Genomic DNA, 18,598 nt, shown 5'->3' on the forward strand with positions numbered 1-18,598 from the left:
CCTCCCCGCCCCTCCGCGCCTTCCGTCCCCCGGCGCGCGACAGGGGGCGCACGAGGCCGCCCGCGTGGAGGAGACCCGCCCCTTCGGGCGCTCTGCGCACGCGCCTCCGGGCCGCCGCGGCTCCTCAGCCGCTGAAGCGTCCTCAACCTGCCAGTCACCCCTTTGCTCCACTTTCCCGTCTGGGCTCTGCACATGCGCGACTCTCTACACGCGCCTGAAGAACAGTCGACGCATGCGCGACCTCCCGGGCTCCCTCCCGCGCTCCCTCCCGCGCGTACCCAGGGCAATGGGGTACGTGGAGCGCCCAGGTTTCGCAAAGCCCTCCCCCTCCTTCTCCTCTCGCGCGCCCCCCCGCCCCCCGCCAGCTATGGCCCGGTTTCCCGGGCCCAGAGCATTCTGAAGGCAGGGCGCCCGCGGCCCGGAGCGTGGAGACGCGTGACTACACGTGGGCGTACACTTGCAGGCTTTCCGCGCGGTTGAAACGCCGGCCACCGGGCGGGGCCGCGCCTCCGCTAGGTGACTTCCGGCCCTGCGGGCAGGTAAGGCGGAAATGCCCGCCGCCGGGCCCAGACACCTGCTGATCCTCGCGCGGGCGACCCGCTCGAAATTTGAATCGGAGGAGTCCCCGCCCTTGGCTTTGCCCGAGCCGCCGTCCGCGGGCCCAGCTGGGGCGCGTCCTGGGTTAATTTAATGAGCGCAGTCCCTTCCGCTCCGCAGCCTCCGACTCCGCGGCCGCCGGGACCCGGGCGCCGAGCGGCGCGCTTTTCCCGCCCGACCTGTCCTCGGGCCCCGGGCGGTTCGGACCGAGCGGCGGCCTGTGGCGGTGGACAGACAGGCTTCCTCCCCTTCCCTAGCTAGGAACTTATGTTAAAACCCAGCAATAAAAATATGATAGGTGTTTTCCATTGAAAAGAATATTTTTTTTTTGTAACTAGCCATAATGTCCTAAGATTTCTTTAACTTGAATGGTAAATTTCTCTAGACAAGACCCAGATGTAATGTATTACTAATTCTTACTAAAGAGCTAAAAAATTTTTCAGTTTTTAAAATTTTGTCAATTAGTTTACATTCAATATTATTTTGTATTAGTTTCAGGTGTACAGCACAGTAGTTGAGAGTAAAAAGAAAAGTTTTGTATGGTCAGCAAAAAGGTTTTTTTTGTTTTCCATTCTGAGGTTTGTTTTTTTTAATTTAAATTATTGTTGAAAGTATTACATTTTTAAAAATTGTGAGAGAGAAATTACTGTAAAGTTTAAATCAGGGTAGAACTGCAGATTCTACTCAGAAGAAAAACTCATCTCTCAGAGAATGTCAGCAGTTGTTTTAACTGCTAAAGTTTTAATCATGGGTATGAGTGAGCACCTTGAATTCCTTACACTGTGAAAGTAATCTGGCCACTCAGTGTGTGTGTGTGTGTGTATGTATGTGTGTATATATATTATACACACACACACACACATACACACACACACATACACATTAGAGGCCCCGTGCATGAATTCAGAGATCAGCATAATCTGGCCTCTTACAGAGGTGGGATTGATTTACTCACAGTAATTAAGCATTAGGGTGTGTGCATGACTGTTTACACCAAGTAATTGGACCACCCTGTAATCTAATTATTTCAAATCACACCGGCCAACACACATATGAGGAAATGCAAAATCTAATCATGTTACGATTACTCTGGAAATGGCTCTAGATTATATTCACTAGCCTTACTATAGAGGAAGTCAGAATCATCAGCCTATTTGAAACAAAGTTAAGTGTATGCCTTTGCTCTAAATCTGGAAACATCTCCACTATGGAATAAAACTCAAGTATCCTTACTTAAGTTCCTATCTTCTATTTAATATTTGTTTTGATCTTAGGTTCAAAGGGGACATCTGTAATACTTTCAACAATAAAAAAATATTGATATTTTTTATTCATTTCAATAAAAGAAAGTTTTCATGGAATGAATTATTGTTTAAGTAAGAATAGCTCTGTGAGGAAAAAATAGTTTGACATAATATGTGTCAGTGATTCATTTTCCTTTTAATGAAAATATTATTTTTCTAAATGTGTGCCCAGGCCCTAGCACAATGCCTAGGCATAGTAGGTACCCATAAATACCTGTTGAATAACATAATAATACAATAGTTATATACGTCTGGAGTATTTTGAAAAAGTGATGGTCATTTAACGTATTTATGAAAATCTGCATTCTGCCAGAAGCCTGACTAGGTATTAAGAATATGAAAATGGGTAAGGCACTGATTTGACCATAGCAAACTCGTATGAATCAACTTTTTTTAAATCCTCACAACTCAGGGTAGGAAATCCATTAATTCCAATTTTCTAAAATGGGGAACTTAAGACATAGAGATGTTACAAAACTTGGCTGTATTAGGGTTCTCCCAAGAGGAGGCGGGGGGGAGACACACACACACGACAATAGGAGATATTTTTTTTTATTATATTTATTAATATATGAGAAATCCCACAATCTGCAGTCTGAAGGACTAGAAGGAGAGAGTGGTGTAAGTTCCAGAGTCCAAAAGCCAGGTCCAACTTTATGTTCCCTCCACCATTATTCCACATCCTTTGGGACCATTCCCTAGATTCCTCTCTGTGTGAGCTAGAAAATGCAAATAGTGCTTTTGGAGTGCAGTGTACCTCCTCATGAGTCCTGCTAGGTAGCTCGGGTCTCATGGCAACTTGGTGGCCCCTGGTTAAGTGTTCAGTCTCTACTGAGGGCCAAGAGCCCTTTCTCAAATGTGAGTGGCAGGGCTTTGCTCTAAAATCCTAAGGATCTGAGCCGCCATTCACCTGCAAGGCTGCCACCGGCTCCTACCCTGTTTCCCCAAAAATAAGACAGTATCTTATATTAATTTTTTCTCCCAAAGTTGCGCTAGGTCTTATTTTCAGGGGATGTCTTATCTTTCCATGCCCTAGGTCTTATTTTCGGAGGATGTCTTATTTTCGGGGAAACACGGTAGCACCATCGCCTTCAGCCACAGACACGTCAAGCACCGCGGGATCTGCTGGATCAGATGGCCGCGGGTGGAGCGCAGCACTGGGCCTATTTCAAAGCCTTCTCTTGTTCTGGGCCTCCTGCAACACTAACAGCTTGTTGTGTCACTTGGTCAATGGGTTGGAGGGACACCCAAATAGGAACAAGTTGCCTCCAAATTTGAGGCAGCCCTCCTACCCCTTTATAGGAAGTACTGGGAACTCCTCCTCCTCCCTGTCTTAGAGTGCGCCCGGAAGTTTCCCCAAGGAAGACTCTGATCCTGCCTCAGATGCTGCCACGATCTTCCTTGAGCAGGTGGAGAGGGCTTCCATAAAATTAACATCTCTTAACATTCATAAAGCATGCCAAACCTACTGACTGTAGCTGACTGCTGTGGTTATGCGTTTACTCTGAATATACAATGTAGAATATTTACTTCTCGGAGAATGTACACTGCAATCTTCACAAGTCATTACCAGCAAGCTCAATATTGTCAGAAAACTATCAGATGGATACAGAGTCGGCAAATTCATGAGACTACTCTTACTACTGTCCCATCCAAGCCCTGGGCCAACTTCCTATGCTGAGCCTATAGTCTTTCTTGCTCAAACCCGATTCTTTAGGTTATGGTTGGCATCTCATCAGCATTGGCATGCAAGATGAAATCTATTTGTAATTCCCATACTCTTAAAAGCCAAACTGTCAGAAAGCTATTCACTTGAAATACATTATTTTGTCCCCTTGTAAGATTCTTTCCTAGAATTATGTTTTGGACTTATGTCATCAGCCTACATTAAAATCAAAAGAAGAAAAAGAGAAATGTATCATTTACTGTGAGAGTTTTGGGGTGTCTGCTTTCTTTCTGAGGGTTCATTCTTAATATCTGATGTGCAGAGGTTAAGTAATGTGTGTCCCATTCATGTTCAGCTGTGTCTGGCCATACCTGGCAGTGACATAGCTCATCAGATGTCTGTCTGCTTGAAAGTCTACAACAAACACGTCAAACTTGCGGCCCTCGAGCCACATGCAGCCCACGACAAATATTTTTGTGGCCCAGCCAATACGGTATGTTAGAAACGTTTTAATAAAAATGTTGTAACTTAATTTTTACAATATCCTGTTATACATAATTATAGCAAAGTACAATGTTCATTAATGACTGATTACTATAATCGTTTTGCATTCATTTCCCTTACATGCCTTACACGCAGGCGCACCATTTCTCTACTAATACTAGCAGTGAATATTTTAGCAGCCAATTGTCCCGTTGTTAGTCGTGTATAAGCAGTCCTTGGGTTAGCCATCTCCCATCCTATGTGATAAAGAGAATATGCAAAATAACCCTCACACCATCACAAGATAGCTGTGCCCACAGTGGAGGTTCCTGTAACCAGCGATCAGTGGGGGACGCCCCCCCCCCCCCGGCGGAGCTTGACGGGAGACCTCAAGGTGTGCCCCCAACCCCCCGCCCTGGTGCGGGGCCAGGGAACCTCAGGCTGCGCCCTTCACCCCCAGCCAGGGGACCTGAGGCTGCACCCCACTGCCCAGCACAAGGCCAAAGGATCTGAGGCTGCACCTCCCCCGCCCAGCGGGGCTTGACAGGGGTGAGGCCGGCTGGGTCTGGGTCTCGCAATTTTGAGGTGTGCATGGATGGGCAGGGACTTAACTTTGGATACCATGCCCCCCCCCCCCCCCCAAACAGGAGAAAGATTTTCATATAGATCTTACTAACTTTTTTTCTTCTCTGACCCTTCTATTATAGAGAAAAGGCAAATAGCAATATTAAAATATTTCCTATAATTAATTCCTTTTAATGTGTACAAATTCTGTGCACCAGGCCACTAATATGTAAAAAAAGTTCCATTATTTCGATATATATATGTGCTTTATGTTTTTTATTATTTATCACAAGGAATTGTTATCTTTTTTTTAAAAAAAAAAAATGTTTTTACAATTTCACTTCAGTACTGCTGTGTATGTGCTCCATACACAGAGTGACGTGGGTGCTTATGTAGGTGGGTTCTGACTTACGGCAAAAATCAAATCACGTCTCATCACGCCTTAGGAACAGATCTCCGACAGCCCAAGAACCTGTACTGACTTGTTTGGTGTGCGCAGCAGGAAATATTTCGCTTTTGGAGAACAAGAAATTAGGTGTATTTGTGTTACACATTAATTTGTGCAGTTACTCAGTGCCTGGTACATTAATGTTCAAGAAAAAATATTTTAATTAAAATGTTCTATTTTTTATGTTAATGATTACTCATTTATTTCAGCCCTTTGTATTCAGCATGTCTCTATCAAAATAAACCTACGTTTCTATGGAAATTGAAGCTTTTGGGGGTTTTTTGCGGCCCACAGAAACTTAAACCTTGTTTATTTGGCCTGTGATAGCCTTTGATTTTGACATATTTGGTCTACAACTTCTGGGAGGAAAACTCCTGAATCAGTCTGATACTGACCATTCATCCAAACCCATCTTGGTCTTTGATGGGGACAGGCATTTGTGTTTGAAGCGTGGTGTCCATCATTCAGGTTACACTTCAGGCTCAGATTCCCATCAGCAGGCATCTGTGGATTCCTGTGGAGACATAGCTCTGGGAGCAGAGGTGCTGTTCAAAATATTTAATACCCAGAGCAATGCAAGCATTCATCAAACAGAACAGACAACCAACCCTTACCAGACCATACCTGATGAACTTAAGCCCTGTCTATAAAGATCATTTCATGAAACTTTGTACAGGACATGGAGACACAAGGAGCTCTGCCACACCTCTGATAGAGTTTAATGCACAAAGGAGAGAGAGAGCTCCGACCAACTCTGGAAAAGGGACCAACAGCACCAGCCCAAAGCACCAGCAGTGTTGAGAACAGAATACATGATCTCATGTGGGGTGCCAGGGGTGACCTCAGACTAAGTGAGGAGGGAACAGGATGGAGTTAGATGAGTTCTAGCATCAGCTGGATGGGAGGTGGATCCTGTTCACTCACTGTTGTTTAACCTGCGGCAAGAGACTTGAATGTCCTGTGCTTGAGGGCCCTCCTCTGTAAAAGGGGACACAGTGTCCCCTAGGAGCTCCCTGTTACGCAGTAGTGGTAGGATCATGGGACATACCCAGAGGGGCCCACCAGAAATACCCACAAGGGGCCAGTCCTGCAGGCATTGTCAGCAATTGGAGCACAAGCAGGGACAGGGAGAGAGCAAACTGGGACTTATTGAGCTATTTCTTTGTTACTTCACTCCAGTTCCATAGGTATCCAGAGATAAAAACTACAGTTCCTTACTTCGACAAAATGTTATGTTATTGAGCTTTCACCACTGTGGGTGAGGTGCACACTATGAAATAGGTATAGATTAGGTGATCTCCCAAGTCAGACATGACCTGGGGGAGGGGAGGGTCAGAGCCAGTGGGAGGAAGGAGAGGAAGAACTGGCTTCAGGTTGGTGGCTGGGGGCCCCTATGCAGTAAGACAAAGAGGGGAGCTGGGGTTGGCCGTGAGAACAGCACACTGAGGGGGTAGCCCTGCAGTTCCCAATAGAGGAAATACAGGGTGGTACGTAAATGTACGTTGTCTCATTTGGGAAGAAAGGATTGCTGCCACTCATTGATGGTCAGAAGGACAGAGGTTCAGTGAAATAAATTTCGTAACTTGCCCTAAGTCACACAGGCACTGAGGTCTGAGCCCAGAACCACCTTCTACCAGCTTCTCCCACTAAGCGAGGGTAGCCCAACTCAGAAGAGAGAAAAACCTACCCTTTCTCATGGCCTGCTGATAGTTCTGACTGCTATTTACTTTCTCATCTATTTCATATTATGATAATGTTTTCCTGGAATTGGATGATATAATACTAGAAATTGAAGATGTTTATTCGCTTCAAAGATTACATATGCAGCCTTCCTGTCATAACCAAGGGACATTGCTCGCATCACTCAGGATTTCCAGTCTTCTCTGCGACGATAATGCTTATGTTAGGAAATGTCTTGTTTTTACAAAGCCTGCTGATTGTCCAAAGGAAAACAGGCAGAGGCAGGCCAGCAATACACCCTTTCGATATTTATCAAGTCTGGAGTCTGTCTTAAATTTGTTTTCTGGGAAGCGTTGTCTGTGGTGAATGGGACAGTATTTAAATGATATTGTAGGTGATCTCCCTTGTAATAAATTACTCTAACAAAATTATTTTATTTATTTTAAATCTTTATTGTTCAGATGGTCTTAGGCGACCCACAGGTTGAGAGTAAATGCTGTAGAGCCTAAGACCACCAGAAAAAAAAAATAGTTACATTACGATTCATTAACAGTAGCAAAATTACAGTTATGAAGTAGCAACGAAAATAATTTTATAGTTGAGGGTCACCACAACATGAGGAACTGTATTAAAGGGTCATGGCATTAGAAAAGTTGAGAACCACTGCTCTAGTCTGCTGTTGGATCTCTATATATTATTTTTATTTCAGTCAGGGTATGTTTAATTTCTAGTTAGTCCTTTTTCATATCCTTGAGGGTCTCACTAAATTTATCAACCTTTTCTAGAAAATTCTTGAAAAACCTTATAACTGTGGTTTTGAACTCTATACCCCATAGTTTTGTTTTCCTCCATTTCTATCATTTGTGACCTTTTTCTTTGTCTCTGCATTTTGGCTGCTTCCCTGAGTTGATAGAGTGGCTTTGTGTACGAGGTGTCCTATAGGGCCCAGTGGCTCAGCCTCCCCAGTTACCTGAGGTGGACACTTTTGGTGCACCCCTTTGTAGGCTGTGTGCACAGTCTTGTTGTAATTAAGCCTTGATTGTTGTTGTTATCACTGGGAGGAATTGACCTCCAGGCCAATTAGCTGTGAGGAATAGCTGTTTCCACAATGGGAGAACTTTTGTGCTGGAGAAACCCTTATGAGGCAAGACTTGCTTCAGTGGGGCTTTGGTGCTCAGTGAGTCTTCCCCCTGATTGTGTCCCTTATGGATCTAAGGAGTTGTAGGACCAATCTGGATGGTCCTACTCTGACCCCTGGGTACACTGGCTCTTGGATCTCCAAGAAGGTGCTAATTTAGCCTCTGCCTGAGTCCACCCCACAGGATCTACAGAGAGATCTGCAGATTCCTCTTCTTTGTTTGGGGTTTTGGAGGTGCCCAGATGAGGCCCAGCTGTGAAGCAATGCAAGCTGCTGTGGGGCGTTGGGCCTTCTTTTGGATGTTCTGGTTCTCTGACTCAGCTGCAGTTTGATAGGTAAGTTTAGATTTAAAAGGACCAGGCCATTCATATGCAAAAGCCTCTGCACACAGATTGGGTGGGGCGGAGTCTCAGGGAGGGGCAAACAGCAATGTCTTCCTATCAGCCTTGCCCTAAGAGGCCCTTGGGTCTCAGTGTCCCTCAGTAATCACTGCAAGAACCTCTGAGAGAAAACTGCCCTCAAGTTCTGCCCGATGCCAGACAGTCCAGTTTCTCCCCATACGAGTCTGGGTTCCCAGAGTCTCACCTGGAATTGGAGTTCAAAGCAGTGAGGAGCTTGTGTTTCCCTGCAGTTTGAAAAAGCCAGCCACATACTCAGTTGCTACCCCTCTTTGCTCACACGCCTCTGTAACTCTGCCTTCCACACCTCCTCTGAGTCTCTGTGCTTTTCTCTTTCCCTCTAGTTGTAGAATTTCCACTCAGCCAGTCTTTCTGTGGTTCTGGATGATGTCCATTTTGTCTTTCAGTTGTAGTTTGGAACTTGTTGTGGGAGGTGGTTTCTTGGTTTCTTTCCTAACAAAACTATTTTATTTCTTCATACAAAATTCATCTTCAAATTTCATCTAGGCCCTGCAATCTTTAATTTCCATAACAAGATGTTTGCATTATGCTGTTTGCCTTTGATTGTGCAATCTAATTAATTCAGAATATTAGCTACAATTTCCTTAAAGTGAATAGGATAATGCTGATGGGGTGGAAGGGATCACTTTTTCCCTCTCCCCAGCATCTCAGTTGTTTATACACTAAAGTCTCGTCCTCTAGAGCCCCTCATCTGGAAACTTCGATTTGGGGAAACACAGCCAAGATGAAGTTAATTTAAAATCCCTCCAAGCAGACAGGCCTGGAGCAGCCAGGCCTGGATCAGCAGCAGCCAGGCCTGGTGGAGCATCCAGGCCTGGGGCAGTGGCAGCCAGGCCCAGGGAAGCCAGGCCCGGAGCAGCCAGATACGGAGCAGCCGGGCCCGAAGCAGCAGTCGCCAGGCCAGGAGCAACAGCAGCCAGGCTCAGAGCAGCCGGGCCGGAACAGCTTGCTCCTCGCCTACCCATGCCCCAGGGCTGCCTCTCAGACATGGCTGGAAACTTTTGGGGGAACTTGAGGGTCTGCTGAATCAAGTGATGAAGGCTTAGATCTGGATGTGTTGAGTTGTTGTAGCGCTGGGGTGTTGATCTGTGAGTGCCTTGTGTGGGGTCTGGATGAGGTTGGTTAATCTATTTGGATGTGTCTTTTGTTTGAAGTGTATCCTTGGGAAGGTGGATGTATTATTGATTTGAGAAAATGCTAAGTAATTGATTTGCTACCTGAAAAATTTAAAGTTCTGAAAGTTTAAGGTCTCTTGCCAAAAAGAGGTTTTAAAGCTAACACCTTAATTTTAATGGAGAAAGGAGAGGACATGCCCTTCCCACCCAGAACAGGTAATCCAATTCCAGCCAGCAGCTATCTTTAAACAATGTGTTCATTTACATTTGAATGGGTACGCCTTTTGATAGCCCCAGGGCAAGTTTACATGTAAACAAGTTTGCTTCTTAGTTCCCAGGGCAGAAAAAACAAGGTTTAAAATTATTAGATTTTAAAATTTATTCTTAAAAATATAAGTTTATTAATTTAAAAAAAACAAGGAAATTAACAAACCTGATGAACAATATTAACTGTTGATTATAATAGAATCAGAGATACGGGAGGGGAGTGGACTGACAATTCTCAGGGAAAAGGGAAGTGGTGGGTGCGGGGAAAAGACTGAACATAAACTGTGCACCTATGGATGAGGACAATGGGGGGTGGGAAAGGGCAGAGGGTGGGGTGGGAACCTGGTAGAGGGGGCAAAAAATGAGGAACTTTTGTAATAATATGAACAATAAAGATTGATTTTTTAAAAAAAAAGAACAATAAAGATTGATTTAAAGACAAATATTTAAATAAATAAATAAATAAATAAATAAATGAAATCCCTCCAAATAGTCCAAATAGTTCTCTTAAAGACTTGCACTTCATTCTCTGGCAAACCTTCTCAACTCCTGTCAGAAATTAGAAACAAGTTTTTTTTTTTTAGGCAGGATTTTTGCACGAATCATGTGACTTCTAGACCCAAAGCAGGTTCCGTATCAAGTGAGAAGAATGATGGGGAGAGTCCTAGAAACTGTCTCCCTGGGAGAAGCAAGAAGTGTCTATCGACCGCCGGTAACAGTGGGAGAGAAAAACCCACCAATGTGAGCATTCAGAAAGCATGGCCGTGGACGCAGTTTACCTCAGATCCTGGGCTCACCGTGCAGGTACAAAATGTAGTCAGTGCTCGAGCGGGCTTGGAGACACCAAGGAACGGGTCAATGTCATCTGTTTTCTCTGTTTAAGAACGTAGCAAAATGTATGTGTGTTTTAGCAAACTTTGTATCGCAAAGATTAAAATGTTACACATTTTGCCCTAGCCAATTTGGGGCAATGGAGCATCGGCCTGCAGACTGAATGGTCCCAGGTTTGATTCTGGTCAAGGGCACATGCCCAGGTTGTGGGCTTGATCCCCAGTGGAGTCATGCAGGAGGCAGCCAATCAGTGATTCTCTCTCATCATTAAAGTTTCTATCCATCTTTCTTCCTCTCTGAAATCAATAAAAATATATTTCTTTTAAAAATTAAATAAATAAATAAATAAATAATAAGATGTTACACATTTTAAAGGGCTGTATCATTCATTTGGAAATTTGACTTCTTATTATATCACACTTAGATGTCTCAAGACCTATTGCATGTGGGTACAAATGAGAGCAAATTATCATCAATAATCCCAGCATTCCTCTTTCCAGCGCCAATGGCCTTCCCTGCAGGGCATCACACCCCCAGACGTGTTGTCCTTCATTCTTTCCTTTGTGTGGAGCCACTCTGCCATCCCTGCCGCCCGGAGAAGGTGGCTTCCTGCGGCTGCCACAGTCCTACTCCTGGGCACACCAGGGTGCTTATGTCTTGCACTAAAAAAAAAAAAAAAATTATATCTGACTGAAAGTCTTTTTTGACTCTCACAGTTTATCAATCTTCTGCTAAAACAGAAGGTGAGTCAAAAGTCCTAGAGTGGCCCTAATTCGTTTGGCTCAGTGGATAGCGCTCCGGCCTGTGGACTGATAGATCCCAGGTTCAATTCCGGTCAAGGGCATATACCTTGGTTTTGGCACATCCCCAATAGGAGGTGTGTAGGAAGCAGCTGATTGATGTTTCTCTCTCATCGATATTTCTAACTCTCTATCCTTCTCCCTTCCTCTGTAAAAAATCAATAAAATCTTTTTTTTTTTTTTTTTTTTTTCAGTACAGCATTCCAGGCAGCTGGTCATCGGAATTGACACTCAGGTTGGAATCTCTGTGAAAGTTTAGGTCTAGGGGTCTGCAACCTTTAAGACATAAAGAGCCACTTGGACCCGTTTCCGAAGGAAAAAAAACCACACAGAGCGCCAGGAGCGCTGGAGGCGGCGGAGGTAAGTGATACAGCTCCCCGCCACCCCCTGCTATCGGCCCTGCTAGTGTCGGCCCTGCTGTCAGAGCTGCGGCAAAGCTTCAAAAGAGCTGCATGCAGCTCTGGAGCCGTAGGTTGCCGACACCTGGTAGATACTTGTAGAGGGCCGCCTGGGAAGGCACATGGGCCATTTTCCTTAATTATCATCAGCTGAACTCAAGACTTAGGCAGAGCCACACGTTTCTCCAAGATGGCGGACATGTTGTCGGATTGGCCTTCATATCAGCCCAGGTGTCGGCAGGGGCGGGACTAGATATGTAAATGCGGGCATGCTAGGGCCTACTTATGAATGTAAATAAGTTGGTGTCACTTCCTGGTATTGGGGTATAAAATAAATGTGCTGGGAGGGGTCGCCTTCTTCTTCCTGCCTCTTCAGCAGACAGGATGGCGGCCCACCCAGCTCCCATCTACAAATCTATTTCTGTGCCTTCTCTCTTTATTTCTATTATTTCTCAATTCCTGGCTGCCTCCACTTAGAACCAGTTCATTCATCTCTCTTTCCGTGGGGGACCGGAAAAGGGAGATCCCTGCTGCATCAGGCCCCTGCAGATTCTCTATAAAATATGGAGATAACGTGAAAATGCTTTGCAAAGTCTCCATGTTGTACAAGTGTAAGGTGCTATTATTGTAGTTGTTACTATCACATTCACTAGTTAAAGACGTTTGCATGGATTGTTCATTCCGATGACCAGCTGCTTGGAATGCTGTACTGAAAAGGATCCTGAGGACCATTCCGGAATCAGTAAGAATGTGGCTGCAATTGATTAGTCATGTCTGCCCAGGCAAAGGCGTTAGGAACAGCATCATTAGTCATGCTTGCTGTCTGTTATCTATTCTAGTTCGTTCAATACAAATGAATAAACGACTTGTCTCCAGTCATGTAATAAGTAGCTAAGCTGAAACCCAAGCTTGGGTTCCCTTCAGTCTGCTATCATTGCTATTAGACCATGTTGTACCAAAGATATCTAAATACCCTGGAGTTTAATACCCAAACGGACTGGAATTTATTATGAAGTTTTGAGCTCAGTGATGTTTAATCTAGAAAAGAATTAGGTGCTTTCTCCAGCAAAAGGCAAATAAAGTTTGCTACAACTTGGGAGTAGCCACATAGCAATGCCCTCAGGTGCTCAGTGACTATCAGAGTCCTGGGCTATCTTTAGCTGAGCGCCGTCTCCCTATCAACATCTGGAAAGTCCAAGAAGCTCAAAAGAGGAGTTTTATTAGTGCAGCGTTCACACAACGTAGCATGAAAAGGAAAGAGAAAATTAGTGACTACACATATGCAAGTATGACACAGAGATGACCTTTGGGACCCATGGCAAAACCTACCAGGCGCTGGTGGCTTCTTCAGAGGGAACGTGATCCAGGCTGCACAACCACCGATCGCCCTGGGATTTGTGAAGAGCAGCTGGACACAGGGGGATGGGACTGTCCCCAGTGTGGGTCACCGGCTCAGACACTGGGCTCATCCTTTGTCCGCAGTGCTACCTCTGAACACAAAGGACAAGGAGGTGCATGTTATGTGGCCAGCTGTGACCATCAAAGGCCACACAGCTATCTTCCAGCCAGTGCAGCCTGCCCACTACCAGTACACACTCCCCAACCCCAGGGGGTCAGAAGCAGGGGGCCCCACCCCCACTTAGCTCCAGCCACCTCTCAGAGAGCAGACAGGGATCTCCTACGCCTTTGCACACTGCTTTGTGGGCTGTTTCCAAGGTGACAGAGTGTTCTGTTTTCTGCTGTAAATAAAGGCAGGAGCATGGGGATGGACCCTTGGCACCTCCTCTATTAGCTTCTGTCCGTGCCACTGCACACATGGTGTGAACGTGGGTCCAGAGCCTTTTCCTGGAGGCAGGCTCTCTTGGGGAGGTGGGGATGTAAGGGGAGGGGTGTTTGTGTGTTTGGTGCATGTGGAACTTTGCTGTCAGTTGTGCGGCCTAGGAGTTGGCATTCAAGCCTCTCTGATTCTCACTCTACACCTAACGTTTTCTCATCAGGAGAGGGATACATTCAAATGCCGTTGAAATTTGCATTATATGTTCCCAACTAGGTGCTTGGTCTCCCTGAGGGAGAACTGTATTTCCCCAAACCGCTGGCGTTTGACTTCTTTCGGCCACATGTGCTCCCAGGGGAAGCACCGTGTGCCTGTCACCGCTGGTGTGTGGTAAGAGCGGGAAATAAGGTTTGGTAGATGTGAGCCTGAGACTTGGGGTGTGGTTGTTTCCACAGCACCCCTCCTCCAGCAAAAGCTGACTGGCTCAGTACAGGTAGGCACAGGCCAGAGGAAGTGGGCAGGCAGAAGGCCTGACGGCAGTAGTGATTCAGCATTGAGGGTCACTGTAGGAATGCAGGCCCATTGCTGCCAGACTTCCCAATTTTTTCAAGAGACTATCAGGAATCTAGATTTTGATGTGAATTCTACCAGTTTTTCAATATTCAAACTATATTCAGTCCAAATGATTCATATTCTGTAAGCCAGAACCAGGCCTCAGACCCCGTTGGCCAGAGCAAAGCTGGTCTGATCATTGCTCTCTGGACTCCCACTCCCTCCTCTCTGCTCACCCCTTAACCCCTCTTGAAACCCCCTCTTTGTCCAGCCTGCCATCCCCCATCACCCAGCCAGATCATCCAGCCTGGACTCCGAGTCTGTATTCCATTCAGCATCTGCATGTTTCTCCCACATTGCTGGTCTTCTTACACACAAATTCCACCCTTTGAGCGTCTATAACCACGGAGACAGGTTGTAGCTGACGATTCCAGCGTCCCCAGTGCCTCACACACTTGAAAGGCACAAAATTAACGTCGTTTTACTGACAGCTTGTTGGTCCAGGACGCCCCCTGCTTGTTGGGGAGTCCTGCAGTAAAGGGGGGCAGCTCAGGGGCAGCCAGATTCCACCCGCTAACTTGCCTAGTTTCCACAGACTAAAGGGTGCAGCCATCAAAAACCAAGCAGATGAACAGTGACTCAGGTCTGAATGCTGCACACACATCTCTGAACACCAGGCCTCTTGTCTGCAGTGACAGAGACGGTCAGGGATAAAATGTTGGGGTTAATCCTATTCAGCTGGGATTCCGTTAAGCTTTCTGTTGCCGGTCCTGCTAAGACCCCAATTATAGCTTGTCTTATGCCTCAACAATCAAAATAAGTTATCCCCTCAGTGCATTTCTTTAAGAGGGCATTCAATTCCTCAAGCTGCTGGGACATCCTTCCAAGCACTTTTTGGTGGGATCCTATCGTCTGCCATGGGCAGTGCAGTGTTTGCCACGAGCCCCAATGTGAGTTTGTTGAGTGAACAAAGGAATGAGTGACGTGCTTTCATACTGCAGGTGTTTCTCCAGCACAGAAAGATTCAAGCCCACCACTTTCGCCTACTCTTTCCTAATCCAAATCGTCTCGCCCCTATAATTTTCACTGCTTATGAAGTAATTCTGAGCTAAGTCCTCCTAATTTCCCTGAGAACCTCACTTAAACAGCAGGAGAAGCTGGCTCTTTCATTAGCAAGCAGTTATAACAAGTGTTTTCATACGTATATGTAAAACAAGTGTTTTCCTAAAGTGAGTTGTTCAGTGCATAGATGAAAAGGGGCCCAATGGCATCCAAAGGTATCAAACCGATGACTGGAAGGTGTATGGCCAGGTCCGTGCTAGGGAAACAGTATCAGAGGCAAAGCAAAGCACGTGGAAGTGAATCACTTCCCTGTGGCAACTGAAATGACCTTAGCAATTCTCCCCACCCCACGATTTTGTCTGACATTTCTTTCAAATGCCAATGAGCACCTCACTTTGTCAAGTTAGATACGTCCCGGATGCTGGTGTTACTCTACTTCGGACCCAAAAGGCTAGGATGTTCCAGGACACTCTCCTTTCATGTAATTTTCATCTTTTCAATAAAGGCAATTTGTTGAATAAATAACTAAATATGAAGTCATTCTATATAATTGTAAGACTTCATATAATTAGATTCACCAGTAAGAAAACATTCTCTTTACCATCCAATTCAATTCAGCCAATGTTTGCTGACTATTCTGTGATACGCCAGTCCCTAAGTTAGGTCAAGGGGATCGAGAAGTAAATATAACATGATCCCTGTCCCCAAGGGTCTTAAAGTAAAAAATAAATTACAATTGGCCATTTACATATAACAATAAAAACATGTTCCAGCCACAGGGAGAATATAACTTTATTTAGTCTGGAGGCAGGACACTGGAGGGGAGGCTTCCCAGAAGAGGAGACTCCTTGACTGGGTTTTGAAGAATGAATAGGAGTTCACTCATTGGATCAGGGGATGGGCCCTGACATTCCAAGCAGAGGAGTAGCCTGATTGTGTCCTGATTTCTTATTTAGGAAACTAGTGGCCTAGTGCACAAAATTCATACATGGAGGGGAGGATTCCCTCAGCCCAGCCAGCACCCCCTCCAAATAGGGGACCCCTTGGGTGATGTCTGACATCCCTCTAACAATCTGGGACCACTGGCTCCTAACCACTCACCTATCTGCCTGCCTGAAAGCTGCCACTAACTGCCTCTGCCTGCCTGCCTGATCACACCTAACTGCCCTCCCCTGCCGGCCTGATCTCGACCTCAGCTGAGCTAATTGGCTCTGGCAAATTAAAAAAATTTTTTTGCACAAAGAATTTCAGATGCTTATATTAGTTAAGTAAAATAATCCTATTTAAAACGTTCCTTCTTGTTCTGTACAAATTAGTTTTGGAAATGCCTCCTGTTTTTGAGATTGAAATAAAAACCTATAGCAACTTAAAAAAAGAAGAAGAAGAAGAAAAAGAAATGTCCCGATGCCAGTAAAGTTTACATTCCTTTGAGGGAAGAAAACCAAACCTAGCACAGACCTGGCCATACACCTTCCAGTAATTGGTTTGATACCTTCGGATGCTATTGGACCCCAAACCAGTAAATACACCACGTGCCAGTGTGATAGCTGCTCTGAAGAAACACTGACCGAGGCAGTGTTTTCTAGAGTGACGGAGGGAGAGGTTAGGGCCCCAGGTTGGAGGTGACATTAGGCGACAGAGAGAGCTGAAGACAGTCCTGGTCAGGCCAGTGCTCGGCCCGAGGCAGTGTCTGTCACCTTGGCACCGGCCCCAGAAAGGCAGGTCACTGTTGTCCTTGCTCTTCATTTGGCTCTTGGCTTCTCCTGGTTCTTCATCCTCTTCCTTTCCCTCGTTCTCCAGCCTCCCCCCACATCTTCTCCTTTCTCTTCCTGGTGTCATCCCTCCTCACAGAACCCAATCTAACACGGCCTTGGAGTAAGCCCGATCCTGTCCACAGAACGCCAAGTGTTTTTAAAGGTGGGAGAAGGGAGAAAGAGGAGGCCTGTCTCAGGGAGTGACACCCAGTCCACACGCAGCCACCGTGGGAGCAGCTCTCCTGCTGAGGAAGCCCACGCCAGCCCTGGGCCACCAGCGGAGCACCCCCTTCCAGGAGCCCGTGTCCTCACCCCCTGAGCTGGAGCGGAGGGACCGCAGGAGACACCTGCCTGGTCCACCAGCAGCCAGACTGGAAACGCACCGCAATCTCCCAGGAAAGGTTTTCTGGTTCCGGAATGCACGCTGACTGTGACTTCGGTGACAGGGAAATAGAAGCTGTGTGGCTGGTACACGGGTTCAGCATATGTTTTACATTTTATCCAACAAAGTGATGAACCTCCCATTCTTATAGGCAAAGACCACCACGGCCTCAATATCAAGTGAGGGGCGTCTTCAAAGCGCTCAGGAGGGAGCTGCCTGGTGGGTGGCGCCGGTCTCAGATGAAGCCTGCGGGAGGGTGGAGAAACAGCCTCCCTGACAGGTTTCCTCTTCCCATGCCCGCTCTCCTGAGCTCCCCTCCTGCCCTGACACCACTCTGCAAAAGCCACAGAGTCGTGCCCCTGCCACTGAGAATGCCCCCACCTCCTCGCCCACAGGTTCTTTATGTCTCTGCCACCTTGTAGGGTGACAACTCATGGCCACATGGCGCCCCCTGCTGGCCGACAGCTCTGGTTCCATCCACCTCTGTGGGGTCTAGCCACCTGGCAGGCGCAGCAGTGCTGATTAGATTCCAGAGGCTGAGTGAGCGAGAGAGCAGGGGGTTAACTGACCGGGGCCTGCAGTCTGCCCAGTGTGCCTTCTGACCCCTCATGTCACTGTGAGGACTGTGCTTGAGGTGCTTCTCGACTGACCGGGGCCTGCAGTCCGCCCAGTGTGCCTTCTGACCCCTCATGTCACTGTGAGGACTGTGCTTGAGATGCTTCTCGACCTGGAAGCTGTGCTTGGTGCTGGGGTTCACCCACCTCCTGGCCTCACCTCTCATTTAGACGAAGAGGCTTTTATAGGGTGCTTGATGCATTTCCAACGGCAAACCCCAACTCAGAGTTGACATTTGTGGCAAGTTGCTAACTCCGAGCATGTGGGGATGATCTGCCAGCCTTGGGGCGGGAGCCAGGAAGTCCCAGGCTATTTATATGTCCTGGGAAAAAAAGAAAGGAGGAGGGAAGGAAGGAGGAAGGAAGGAAGGAAGGTGACTATTTAAAAAGGAAACAAGCAGCTGGAAAGTGATTTCACTTGTTCACTCACTCCTTTGCATATTAGTTGGACAGCAGAGCTTACTGAATGAATGTGGGAACAATTGGCTGAGGCCAGGGTCACAGGCACTGGTGTATGAGCCGTAGGCCTCTCAGTACTTACGGTCCTGCACCCTTTGGGAACCTGTGGGATATGCAGGCCCAGGTCACATAGCTGGAATACCTAATAGCCGTCCCCCTGTTGCCATGGAGACTCCAGGGAGAAGAGGAGGGAGGTCCTCTCTGGTATCACCCAGCAGCTTCCAAAGTCCTTTCATCTTAGCCTGAGCTGTGGCCTTTCCTCCAGCTGCCCATGCCACAGCCCAGCCCCCT

General features: G+C 46.6%; 1 long non-coding RNA gene across 2 annotated transcripts; it reads left to right on the top strand.

Moving 5' to 3' along the window:
- The first annotated feature begins 231 nt into the window (after window positions 1-231).
- LOC311612646 lies at window positions 232-11,167 on the top strand. Of its 2 annotated transcripts, XR_014793326.1 has the most exons (3): window positions 251-539; window positions 10,266-10,485; window positions 11,013-11,167. It is a non-coding gene; the product is annotated as an uncharacterized lncRNA (long non-coding RNA). The 2 variants fall into 2 exon arrangements; XR_014793325.1 differs by lacking the exons at window positions 10,266-10,485; window positions 11,013-11,167 and adding an exon at window positions 2,938-4,922 and having other exon boundaries at window positions 232-539.
- Window positions 11,168-18,598: the final 7,431 nt, after the last annotated feature.

The sequence above is a fragment of the Pipistrellus hanaki genome (assembly GCF_964339955.1).
Source record: "Pipistrellus hanaki genome assembly, chromosome: 18".
NCBI classification, from domain to species: Eukaryota; Metazoa; Chordata; class Mammalia; order Chiroptera; family Vespertilionidae; genus Pipistrellus; species Pipistrellus hanaki.